Source organism: Alligator sinensis, unplaced genomic scaffold (assembly GCF_000455745.1).
Source record: "Alligator sinensis unplaced genomic scaffold, ASM45574v1 scaffold76_1, whole genome shotgun sequence".
Taxonomy (NCBI): Eukaryota; Metazoa; Chordata; order Crocodylia; family Alligatoridae; genus Alligator; species Alligator sinensis.
The window spans coordinates 1365881-1374036 of NW_005841865.1; the positions used below are offsets into that span (position 1 = coordinate 1365881).

General features: G+C 46.9%; 1 protein-coding gene across 2 annotated transcripts in view; it reads left to right on the forward strand.

Moving 5' to 3' along the window:
• The first annotated feature begins 77 nt into the window (after positions 1 to 77).
• Positions 78 to 8156, forward strand: part of LPIN3 (lipin 3) — a 41804-nt gene continuing 33725 nt past the window's right edge. The window contains exon 1 of one of the 2 annotated variants that reach the window (XM_006016655.3): positions 78 to 1629. The gene's annotated coding sequence lies outside the window, so the exon portion shown is untranslated. Of the gene's footprint in view, positions 1630 to 2442; positions 5348 to 8156 lie in introns of those variants that run through there. The other variant, XM_006016656.3, reaches the window with a different exon arrangement.

The following is an 8156-nucleotide window of genomic DNA, read 5'->3' on the forward strand; positions in this document are numbered from 1 at the left end:
GTGCTGCCTGCTGGACAGCGGCCGCCTCCGCGCGCAGCGGGCCCGGGCAGCCGTGGTGCAGGCGCAGGGCTCGTTGTGCGCGGGGTGTCCCTGAGCCCTCTCCCGGCCACTGTCCCGCGTGGGATTCACGTCGGGGCGGGGAAATCTTCCCGCCTGCTTCCTACGCGAGGGGCTTCCTCCAGCCCCCGGGAGAAAAGCTCCGGCCCAGCCGGCTGTGGTTGTCCGCAGACTTTCCCTTGCAAGCCTGGGGCCTGCCCAGCACGGCTGTTCGCCCTGGGAAGCGCTGGTTTGGGACAGATGTTGGTGGGTGCTGAGCGCAAGTTATGCCCAGTGACTCTGCCCCTCCTGTGTCTGGTCCGGGACCTCTTCCCCGCGCAGCCGGGTCAGATGCGATCTTGGTGTGCGCCTGACTCTGTGCAGCCCGGGCGCTTACTTGTTTGCACAAACATTTCAAAACAGGCGAGGCACCACAGAGAAGGGCAAGCCTGAGGCCTTTAGTATCTTACGCTCTGACCCTGCTTCCACGGACATCAGTGGCAAAACCACTATTAACCTGAGCTGTGAAATGAGGCCCCGAATGAGGCAATTTACAGATTTTCCCATTCTTTTCTAACTCCTTTGACTCTATGCCTAATTCCCCATTTTTAGTGGTTCTTCCCCAGCCCCCCTCAAACAGTGATGTGTTTGCAGTTTTTAGTTTGAGTCCTTATCTGTATGCGTTTTGGGAAGATAGCAGTTTAGCCCTGGCCTCTCTTCTCTTTTACTTTGTTTTATGGTGGGGTGGGGTTTAAAGTAAAACATAATTTTATGTTTTTATAATTAGTATAAAATGGTAGCAATTATTTAAAATAAAGGTAAATAACTTTAAAATACAGGTCACTAGAGAAAAGTACATGCTTGGCAATGGAAGGTGGAAGCAGATGAGATCCTGAATCTGTAAAAGCTCCAACCCAGGGACTGTCAGGTAGTTAGCAGTTTGGGGCTGAGTGCACCCCTTTGGCTTTAGGAATATGAATCCTCATACTGCACCCTATTCAGGACAGGTTCCCAAGCAAAGCCCAGCTGGAATCACTTGGTCTCTACAAGTGTCTCTGTGACCAAGATTTGGCTGTAAGGTGAATCCTGGCTCCACTGATGACAGTGGCAAAGCTCTTGTGAACTTCAGCAGGTCTAGGATTTTCACACGTTGGGATCAGCGCTGGGATTAGGTCTTGTAACAGGGCAGTGGGGAGCTTTAAGAAAGACAGGCCAGGGGCAGGAGCCCAGCTGTGTGTGATGAGCTGTGAGTTAAAAGTCCAACAGGAGACAGGACAAAGTACTTGAGCTGGGAAGGAGTAGTCTGTGGTTAGAAGACAGCCAGAAACCCAGAAGAGTAGGCTATTAATGGGCTAGAGCTACAGGGGCTTCTGGAGAAAGCTCCATCCCCAAATGGAAAAAGGACTATTATTTGTATTAAGAGGGTTACCTGCTTTCTTAATTTAGGCAGGGTTGCTAGGTCTTATGGTTTTACTTGTGCTCAGAGACTTCTGGATTTGAAGCATATTAGCATCTGCTCCTGCAGTCAGATGTGCCTGCATAGAACTTTCCTGGTGACTTGACTGGGACTCATGTGACTGAATTCATCCACAGGTATAGTGCTGCAGAAGTAGGTCTTAGAAAGCTGCTCTGTTGGTGTCTTGCATAGCTTCAGTGACACTGGGGGCTTGGACACATGGCACTGGCAGCTTGCAGGGCTAGGTTGTAAGATGGAAATGCTTAGGAGCTGAGACCAATTGTTATAAGTGCTTGTAGAGTGCTCAGCATTATTTTGGTAGTAAATGGGCATTTGGTGGCATTTACATGAAAAAAGCTAACCAATGACATACAATTGCTTAAACCTTTGTTTGTTTTAAATCCTAATGAAGCATTCCTAGGACCAGGGGCCACTTTAGTGCAAAGCAGTACAGTGAACCTATGGCTGACCAAAGATCAAATGGGTCACCTTTTTTTCTCCTGGGCTTAAAGCTGGTGGGCCAATTTCTGATATCAGTTGCATTGCTGTAAATATAGCAGTTGTTTAAATTTGGGGAAATCCTGAATGTGTACGTTGCATGTTACCGAGATAACAGGTTTCCAACTGAGGATCATTTAAGCAAAAGAGAAGCATTATTATCATAATACAGTTTCAGACAACTTTCTTTGGACTCTCTGATCACCAGGGTTGCCAACTCTCATGATTTTTGTTGCGAGCCTTGATGGGTTTGTTTGCCTCCCCTTCTCCCGAAAAGCCCTTTTCATTAGGGCATCTCGGCTCTTATTTAAAATTATATATTGTTTTCTAACTGCTATTTGCAGAGAAGAGTTTGAAAATGACAACCCCCCCCCCCCCAGGTTCAAAAGCCAGCAAGCAAATAAAAAACTCCTCCATATTTAAACCAAGAGATTTTAAAACAAAGCTTGTGATTTTGAAGATGTAACTCAGGATTTTTCTGCACTTGGAATTTGGCAATAATGAATCACCTTTACTTTGCACCTCTCAAGTAAAACGTCCTTTCCACCCATTCCATTGCACCCCATGTCAATCTGACTTGATCTTTCTCAAGAATAGAAAAAAGGCACTTGCTGTGCAAATCCCTGTGTTGTTTTTTTGGGGGGGGGTTTCTGATCCAAAAACATGTGACTGACAAGCCTTCAGGAATTGCAATCACCCTAAAACAAACTACCTGAGCTCTGGTTTCACTTTCAGTGCATGGGGATTTTACCTCCGCCAGCTGTGCTGACTCCATGTTTCTGTCGGTCTCTCCATGCATTATTATTTGCTGAATCACCTCTTTCAAAAGCCTCTGGAGCTCTTTGCTGATCCATTGAAGAAAATCATAGCCCCTGTAAAGCCAGCTGAGAGACAGGAAATGCAGTGCTTTGCCAGGCTTCCCCTGCTGTCTCTTTCTGTGGTTTTAAATGGCTGCTTATCTCTCCTAGGGGGTGGAAGGGCTTGGTAAAATACTTGGGAAATCCCTTTCTCACCCAAACCCTCCTACCCTAGCTGGGAATTCCCTGTGACAGGGGGGTGTCACTCACAGGAAGCAATTGTCAAAGGCTGGCTGTTGTTCTTCTCAGTTCAAACAGCAGCAGTCTGAAAGTAGCAAGGGCAAGGGGACTAATACAGCTCTCAGACTCACTCCCCCAGGAGCCTTTCCTGCAATGTGCCTGTCAGACAGGCTTTCAGGACTGATATCTGTCATGGAGGCGTAACAGATTTAGCTGTTGATGGGGAAGGCAAGAAAAGTCCCCACTGAATTGTTTGTTCCCTCCCCACAAGTTCCCCATGCAAGGGCTAGGTTTTCTGTGGTTTGCCATTCCATTTGCTAAATTTACTCCTTCCCTGCACTACCTACCAGGGCCTGCAGCCTGGCGATGGTGTGTGTACCCCTCTTCTAAGAACTTCAAGGCTGAATCGGAGCGTCTAGCTAGATGTACGCAGACAAATCTTGCTAGTTCAGGGTTCAGTCCTGGGCCATGTCTATGGGAGTTCTGTAGTTTTATATGGGTAATCCCTTTATACAAGTTAGTTTTATATGGGTAATCCTTTTATATGAGTTAGGCTAAAAAGCAACAGTAAAGGGGGCTACCCCTTCTCCTTAGGGCACAAGTCAGTCTCTAACTGAAGGGACCTGGAAAAAAGTTTACATGGGCAGCTCAGTCCATAATTACCACTTCAGTTTCCTGAATTTCTCCAAAGCATCTGGTACAGGCTGCTATTGGAGACAAGACACTGAGATAGATGACGTACGGGTCTGACCCAGTCTGGTGAGTCTCATGCTGCTATTTTCCCAAAAAAAGAGCCCTGAAAGAGCTAATATTAAAACATGTTTTGGAGAAGGGGACTTCCAAAGAGCACTTGACTTGTGCCCTCATTTCTTCTGCTGTGAGCAGAGAGGTACAGAAATTCACAAGAATCCAGTAGGCCGAGGGCTTTGGAGACCAGATTCTTCTTGAATATTATGGTGACCTGCCTGTTCGCATAAACAAGCTAGCAGAAGCAGGAACAGCATGACATTCATGTGCATGGCCACAAATCACCCTATACCACAATCAGTAGGCATAATTTTAGGCCTACCAGCCTTGACAGTGTCACTTTAAAGACAGGTGGGAGGTTGGTTTGCTATAATGGCTGATGAGTCAACACAATGTTGCTATACATATAACAGGGGGTCGATTCCTCCTCCTGTCATTGTTTATACCTGTGCAAAGTGAGTGGGAAAGGGGAAATGCTACCCCTGGTGTTTGTGTGAAAAGAATTCCAATATGATAGTGTTTTACGTGCATCTGGAGCAGCTGTAGTGATGACACAAGATGCCAGGCACCTTACCTTCACTTCTAATACTTCCAGAAAAGGGTTTGAACAAATTCTTGGAGGAAAGGCACAGCAATAGCTATTGAGCACAGAATAAGGAGTTAGGGATACTGCCTCAGATCTTCCTACACCTTCAATGCTGGAGGCTGCAAGTGAGAGAAGAGCAATGGAAAAAACCCTGGTCAGACCCAGCACCCCCTTTGCCCGTGTGACATAGGCTACTGTGTAAGCAGGACCTATGGTCTGACCCAGTAAATGGCAGTTCTTATGTATCGTGTTCTTCTGTTACTCTGAATCTCTGTCCCTGGACCCCTTCCTTGGAAGCAGGAACAGCCTCCTGCTCCCAGCACTGCCCCTCCTCTTTTCCTGGTCCCTTTTAAAAACTCACTTAGAAACCTTCCCACGCACAGACTTAGTTTTTATCTGAACTTGTGTATCAGCTCTTCTAGGCAGGGTCTGCATCTCTCCCCATTTCTGTAAAATAACAGGCCCACTCGCAGTGCTGGATAAATATTAAATATGGTTATTTTCTGTGCTTAATCCTTTGGCATGTTTCACGCAAGGCAAGTTGCGGCAACACCCCTTTCCTGACTTTCTGTTCTCAGCCAGCTCAGCCTGTCCTGCACAGGCCATTTGGCTCTAGACAAACCCTGTTGCTCTGGGTTTGTTTTTTAATGAGTTCAGAGGAGCAGTGGAGGAGGGGCATTTTGCAGTGTTATTGAACAGCGGGAACAGCTCACCAGGAGAAAGAACTTTTGTCTGGAAAGAATAAAAAACAAAAACAGAAAAGCCCACAGAGTCCTCCGCACATTTAGCAATTATTTAGGTTCTGAATGTGCAGCCCTCTCATTGCTGAGGCTGGCCAAGCAGGGCCACAGGATATTTAAGAAATCGTCACGCTGTCAAAGCTAATACCCTGTCCCTGCTGAATCTACAGACTTTGTTTATTGCCATGTCTGTCTCTCGCTCTGCAGTGGTGCTGATGGAGTCCTGCTCTGGTAAAGGTACAACGAGGTCAGTGTTTCATTACGGCGGCGGGATTGGCAGAGGAGTAAGGGCACAACTGTGTGCATTTGCAACCTCTTGTCTGTTCATCCGTCCGTCCGTCTGTGCTGGTGGTCTTGGCATTTGAACATAGCTCAGTAAACACTCGGGAGGGAAAGAAGCTATTTAAGCTAAAGAACAATGTTGGCATAAGAACACATGGGTCTACAGTGACCATGAATAAATTTAGGCTGGAAATAAAAACGTTTGTAACCATCGGAGCTGTGAGGTTCTGGACTAGCCTCCCAATGGGGGGGGGGGGCGGAATACTAAATGCTCTTAAGATGGTGGTTAATCCATTTATGGAAGGGATTTTATAACATGGTTGCCTGTAGTAGTAGAGGACTGTATGCCATAACCTGCCTGTTGTTGGTCCTGTGTTTCAAGACTGTTCTGGAGGGTGTTTGCAGCTCTGATAACACACCAGAACCAAACAGGGAAGAAAACCTAAGTTCACACAGGTAACCCGTAGGCAGCTGTCACTCTAAGGAGGATCTTAGGAGCATTCATATAGTCATTGTCATTTCTTCAGTTTTGCGGAAAGGTGCCGCGTTGCTCAGCTCCAGGGCAGAGAGGCAGTAGGTCAGTTTGCTTGATGTGTTTTGTGCAGACACAGCCTCTTGTCTGAACATGTCATTGAGATGGTGGCTTTGTGATGTGAACCAAACAGGAATGACTTTGTTGTCCGGTTCAGACAGTCTGAGCCGTCTGCTTGTATGCTTTGAATTTGAAAAACTGGTCACTGCTTCGGAAGCATATCAGGCAGCTACAGCCAGGAAGGAGGCAAAACTGAGACCAGCCTCTTCTGAAACAGCTGAGGAGTTTATTGCAAGGCCTTTCCTGGCCTCCTTACTTAGTAGCTTCTGTGGAAGACAGTGCGGGGGGGAACGGGACACACACTGAACTTCTCTTAAAGAGATTGCTTTTTTGAAGAATGCAGAGCATTAATGTATTATTTTATAAAAACATGTATAATTAATTTTTCCCACTTATTTTTACATTGTATACAAGGAATGAAGGGGTTAGACCCTTTTCTGTGTCGTAGGACAGGGGTCATTTATCTAAGTCAATGGTTTGCTTGATCCTAGCAGCTCCTTGAGGTAATGTGGTTACAGTAGGCCAGCTTCTGCACCTAGGAGCTCGCCAGGGCATGGTGGGGCTTCCACCATATCTGGCCACCTCTGGCCTCTCAGACTGAATGGCCACATACACATTTACAGCTGGGTCAACCAGACTGGATCCAGATCAACCAGGCTGGCTTAAACTCCCCAGCTCTGGAGGTGTAATGAGAATCCTTAACTGCTCAACCCTCCTGCCTCAGGGAAGAACAAGGAGTGGATGGATGTTTAACTCTGATGGTTGTCAGTCAAAGGAGGCAGGATGCTTGGAAACAACAAGACTAGAGCTGGAAACAAAGACGCAATGGGTCACAACACCCTAACAAGAACTCTGCTGCCCAGTGCAAGGGGAGAGGGAATCCTGGACCAGTTCAGAGACCAGACATGCTTGTAGCATTGTAACCTCCCGACCCCCAAGTCTGGTCTTCCAGTTGACTCACAGAAGCTGCCTTGTTGAAAAGCTCTGTTGTGTTGCTGCAAACACCAGCTGGTTGCCTAGCTCTTGGCAGAGTTATAGTCTCAAAATGTTCAAACGGACTCATTGAAAGTACTACAGAGAAAAACAGGTGTACTGAAGCCAGAGGGCCTAATTTCTGAGTAGTGGAGCAGCAGGACTCCTCTTTGCAGAGAAGTAGCAAGTACAACTCAGTGGTTCCCTCTGAGAGGGACTGTAGGAAGGTCAGAGACAGCATGCCTGTGACTCCCTGGCAGCTGGTGGCATGCAACGAAGATGCTGACTGAAACAGTAGTATTTTGCAACAGTGACCACAGAAGCAAAAACAAACTTAATAGAAGGAAATGAAAAGAGGAAAGTGCTCTGCGTTCTTTCAAGTCGAGAGAAGGAAAAGACAGATACGACTGTCCTCCCTCAGAGGTTAAACTTTAGAAAGTTTGCCAAGGCAAAGCTGATCTAAATAAGAACATTTGCACAAGGAACCATGGTCAAGACCCAGATGAGCTTTTTGGAAAACAGCCCAGTTCTCCAGCATTGGCTGGGAGAGATTGGGAGCTGCATGATCTAGAAGTCTTCAGTGAAGTTGTAAGAGATTGAGACCTGCATGATCTAGAAGTCTTCAGTGAAGTTGTGCCCACTGCAGTTGGAGCGGCTAATACCATGTTCTTCAGAGCCAGCTCCCCAACCCTAGAGCTGGAGTGACAAACTTCATCAGAGAGGATTCAGAAGAAGGAACAAGAATTAGAACTGAACTATCGGGTGCAATCTACTCTGGAAAAAGGGAACAGAGGGAGCCAAAACACAAAAGCATGAGGAGCAGCATAGAAAATGTGCTTTGGAAATCAAGAGGCTGTGGGGAATGGTAAGTAATGAAACCACGAAATGCCAACTCTGGAGGAAGCAGAGATGCTCAATTACTGCCTCAGTTTAATGAGGGTGAGGTTTGAATGCTGGATGGTTTTCAACAAGAGCACTAGGTTGTGCAACCAGTATGCACTTGTATGTAAGCTTTGCTGCTTCATTCTAAGTGAAGGCCCCCTCAGATGGTGTTCCAGTTGACTGATAAATGCGGGTTTGTTTTTGAGAAGGCCGTCTTGCGTCACTGCGAACATCTGCTGGGTGTTTAGCTCCCAGGAGGGTAGTCCTCCAACAGGGAGGGTGTGCTGCTATGGAGCCAGCTGAAAGCGTCACAGGAGAAGGCAGGGAT